Source organism: Rutidosis leptorrhynchoides, chromosome 9 (assembly GCF_046630445.1).
Source record: "Rutidosis leptorrhynchoides isolate AG116_Rl617_1_P2 chromosome 9, CSIRO_AGI_Rlap_v1, whole genome shotgun sequence".
Lineage (NCBI taxonomy): Eukaryota > Viridiplantae > Streptophyta > Magnoliopsida > Asterales > Asteraceae > Rutidosis > Rutidosis leptorrhynchoides.
Genome location: NC_092341.1, coordinates 253,261,963 through 253,266,700, shown reverse-complemented (window position 1 = coordinate 253,266,700; position 4,738 = coordinate 253,261,963). Strand labels below are relative to the sequence as shown.

At 37.1% G+C, this 4,738-nt stretch overlaps 1 long non-coding RNA gene across 7 annotated transcripts; it reads left to right on the top strand.

Annotated features, from left to right (window-relative positions):
* The first annotated feature begins 1,021 nt into the window (after nucleotides 1-1,021).
* On the top strand, nucleotides 1,022-4,435 carry LOC139866751 (uncharacterized). 7 transcript variants are annotated; one of them, XR_011765601.1, is made up of 5 exons: nucleotides 1,022-1,322; nucleotides 2,901-2,960; nucleotides 3,091-3,789; nucleotides 3,876-4,008; nucleotides 4,087-4,435. It is a non-coding gene; the product is annotated as an uncharacterized lncRNA (long non-coding RNA). The 7 variants fall into 7 exon arrangements; XR_011765603.1 differs by having other exon boundaries at nucleotides 2,901-2,980; XR_011765602.1 differs by having other exon boundaries at nucleotides 1,022-1,334; nucleotides 2,901-2,980.
* Nucleotides 4,436-4,738: the final 303 nt, after the last annotated feature.

The following is a 4,738-nucleotide window of genomic DNA, read 5'->3' as shown; positions in this document are numbered from 1 at the left end:
AAACTTTTAATCTGGCCCAAAACAACAGCAGAAGTCGTAACGAGGTGTAGGTGATCAACCGGCATATCAGGCAAGGATGGAGCTATAGAAGAAGGATGCTTAGACAGCAAGTCCGCCAGCGTGGCGTCATTATAAGGAGCAATGCCTGATGAAGAAAGAACACGAGCTGCAGCGGTGTAATGGCCATCACAAATCTTCCTACGACACTGCTTAATATTACGCTCTTCCAAATCAAGGACCTCATCATCAGCCACTGACAACATAGGAGAATTCTCTGCCAAATACTCCCTCACAAGCTGTAAACTTCCACCCGCTGTCCCCCAAGAGCAAATAGCACGGGAAATATTCTCTTCCTGATGCCGACGCTTTATCGAAGACCTAGACTCACGACAACTCCGTGGCCGAAAGATTTTAAGGGTACAAAGGGGTAACACCAACAAAGAGACCCAACTAGAAATGTCATCAGGCTTAGAGATCACCTTATCAAGAGCACCTTTCAAAACCCGAGAAAACCCCAAATGACACTTGGGAGGGATAGACTTAACCGTACGAAACCCCTTAGAGAACAAGCGATCAAGGAGAGCCACGTCAAAACCATCGTTATGATCACGCACTGAACCATCCTCAATACAAAGTCGAGCAGGAGAAGAGGGGGCTAGTGGCTTGGTAAAATTATGAAATACAAAACGAACAACACCATTTCCCTCATCGGGGGGAGGCACATCTGGGCCCCTACCATGACGGCACTTAGCACGTACCGTGTGTGTTTTGTAGCAAACACCACATAACCAAATCCCCATACGCCTAAAGGTAACATCAGCCTCAGTATAAACACCCAAATTAGAAGTAAGAGAATGTCGAGTGATATCCCGCGCATCGATACCACAATGACGATCACTAAGATGCTTGATAAGATAATAATAATAATAATTATTATTATTATTATTATTATTATTTTACTCTTATATACTAATAGCTACCCCATTTTTAGTCCTTTCAGTTTTAATCCTCCGTCGTTTTCAACACCACTCTCACACATTCTCTTTCTAATTTTCCCTTCTTTTATTCTCACATGCTATTACTCTGGAACCTTGATCTTGCTTCTCAATCAACCTTCATGCTCCAATTTAGTTATCATCAGAGCTCTTTGTTTCGCCTTCAAAAAACTAAACCGACCAAATTAAGGTTGGTGGACCGATTCCTGCCTCTTCGTTTTCTAGCGAATCAGATACACTAAGGTGGTAATTAGGGTTGTAATCTTTTGATTTCACCCTTTTACCCCTGTTTATTGATTCAAGAAACGCCGCTTTCTTCGATTTGAGGTTATGTGAAAAGTTAGGGTTTTTTCATTTTGTTAGTTTTTTATTCGATGTAACAATGATTTCTTATCTGCTTCTGTACACCCGTTTCTAAGTGTGAATTTAGGGTTTTTCAAGGTGATTGTTTTACTTCTGAAAGAGTAAAAGTCAAATGTTCCTATTTGTTTTTTTTTTTTTTTGCACAGTTTGCTTGATTAACCATTGAATTTAGGGCTGACTATTTCTTCAGGGATGTTGTATGTTCATTCACCCATATCATGTTAAACTTTTAATCGTATTGGACTATCATTAACTATCACATATATAATCATATAAATAGGTAGTATATTCAAACTGACTTGGATATGCACTATGGTTATTTGTAATTATACCGCTTAATTAGTTAATAACATATGAATTGGTTATAGATGTTGGGGAAATACTTTGGATTAGTGGGTAAAGAATCAACAACCGGATTGATACTAGAATCGTGTGAACACTTTCTTAATAGAGTATTTCGACCCACTTGGTCACGGGTTACACGAAATCACTATTAGGATAAGACTAGTATGAACAATCGTCTTGACCAAAAGATAATTGTTCCTTGCAATTGTAGATTGCATAAATCTGGAAGTTTTGTGTTGAAAGTGTGTTAGACATGTTTAAAATCTGGAACATTGTGTAAAAAGTCTAACCTTTCATATGGAAATGAATCCATATATTTATAATGGGTCAAAAGGTGTCTTTGAAGAGTCACACCGTTTCATATGAATCCACATAATGCTTGGAATGTCACACCCATGTATTTGTGCTTAAACAAGTCCAAATACATGGAAAAACCTTTCATAGAAGTCCTGGAACAACCTCATAACGTTTGGGGTTCAAATGTGCCTTTTGGGTTGAAAAAACACCTTTTCAGCGAGTTCAGTGTTAAGACGCGCCGCGGACTAACACTTCCAGAAATGCTAAAACACTCGAACTCAAAATCACCCTTTAAGCCGCGCCGCGGGTCCATGAGCCGCGCCGCGGCTTAAAGCTACCGCACACCAAAATCAAGTTTAAGCTTATTTTCAAGTGTGTTTAGCCTTTCAAGTCGCGTTTCGCATTCTTTCAAGTCGTGTTTCGCATTCCTTAAGTTCCAAATGTTATTTCCAAGCTCACTAACATATCCTCAAACCATTTTACACTTTACGAACGTGTACTCCACACTCCCCAAATCCGTGTAGCGTTTCAATGGTTCGAGCACTTTCAACTTAGCAATTCAAATCAACTAAAATGGCGTTGGATCATGCTAAAATCACCAACAATAGAGGAGTACAAAATAACTTACTCTAATCGTGTCTTAATTTGGATTGCATTTGTGATCTATATATTGTTCACTAATTAGATTAAGTTGACATATTACTTATAAGTTGCAATAAGTTACTCTGATTTGTGAGTTAAATTTTGATACTATATCAATTAGTAAGCTTATAAGCTGCAATAACTTACTCTAATTGTGTCTTAAAGTGTTCAATTAATTACTGTTTTAATTATTCTGTTTTGTGCTTTTAGTTGACATATACAGATAGTTATAATCCGTTTTGTGTTTGTTTCTTTCAGGTTATATTCAAAGCTACATTTGAGCTATGAATCCTAATTTGCTGATTTCGCTCCTTTACGGTTGTATACTAATTTAACAAGTACTTTTTCATTTGGTCTTTACTTGCATTTTATCTCATATTTATATATTTATATTTGTTTGGTGAAGCACTAAGCCACTAATAGTGCATACTTCGGTTGTCGTATTCAGATCAATCATTATTTGAGTTGTCGTTTTGAGGTGTGGGACGTATGGAGTTGTCGTTCATGTATGAGAACTTCATGGGCAGATGTTGTCGATAATGCACCTTCAGGAACTGATACTAATGTTTTTGGAGCTCCTGTTAAGCCTTCATATGTACCACCTCATCTTTGTATTAGGCCACCCGTGTATGAACAAATAGATGGGGCATGGTATTTTGAATAATGTACCACCGATGAATGTATTTTAGGTTATAGTGGACAAACGAGTGGTTCACTGTGTGGTCCACTTAGGTCAGATTATGGTAGGCCAGGGACACGGAACCAATAGTCGAGGTGTTGGTTGTTGATGAAAGTAAGTTAAAGCAAGAAAATAATGGGATTGATTTCGATGCTTATGAGGATATATCGGTTGAGACGACTGGTGAGAATGTGCCACCTCCAGTTAATGCATTTGCGGACATTGATTTAGGAGATGCTTTGAATCTCAACATTAGAAGGTGTAAGTATGTTAAACCGACACCGGTTCAACGTTACACATTTTCGATTCCTTTAGCGGGTCGAGATTTGATGGCGTGCGCTCAAAAAGGTTCAGGGAAGACAACGGCGTTTTATTTCCTGATTATTAGTGGGATTATTAGATCATCCTTGCAAAAATCGTATGGTTCTTGCTCTTATTTTATCTCCTACTACGGATCTTTTGTCTTAGGTTTGATTTACGACCAATTTTACTAATGCTTATGTATTCATAGTTTATATTAGTGACATGACGAATTTATTTTCATTTGTGTACAGATACATGTGAAACTCGAAAATTGCTTATTCGACCGGTGTCAACGTTGTGGTCATCTATGGAGGAGCACCAATTAATCAACATGTGACTGATCTTAAGTTATTTTTGTGTTACACATGACTATCACTATCCATTGTAAGTGCTTAGTCCCCTGTATGATGTTCTCCATTTTGCTGCCCATATGTTGTTGATCTTTGTTGTATTTCTTTACAGTTCAGTTTGCATGGTCGACATATTCACAGAATGAAGTTGGGTACTAATGTTAAACAAAGCCAAGAATTATGTCGTCACAACAAACAAAAAGGCCGAATACTTCAAATGACGGTTCAGATGAAGCAAGGTTGATTTTGAATTGTGTAACAAAAATTCAATCAAGTTTTTGTAAGGAAACAAATATCCAGTTTAATACTCAATCCATTGTTATACTATGATTAGTTTTTGTTTAGTACTAGATTACATTGAATGAATTAGTATAAGATAGTGTTGGTTGTCTTTTAGTTGGTGCAAGATGGGTCCAAAGTTTGTATACTATGACACAGTTATTTTCCTAATTTAATTTATTGACCCATTTACTTTTTAGAATTAATACTTTCTTTCAGATTTGCACACAACACTTTTTTTGCCTATTTTCTAAGTACACGTATTATAGACTTATAATTTATGCACAAACCAAAGAAGTCAGTGGCTGTATCAAAGGAATGAACTAATTTTATATGAAAACACTATGGACCCAATCTAACTGATGTGTAGAACTACATATTTTTTCTTCTTAGCGGCTGGTGCAATGCAGGTCAACCCACAGTTACTGACTGAACTTCTACAAAGCTTTTATTTAATGCAAATGAACCCAATATAACACTATTCC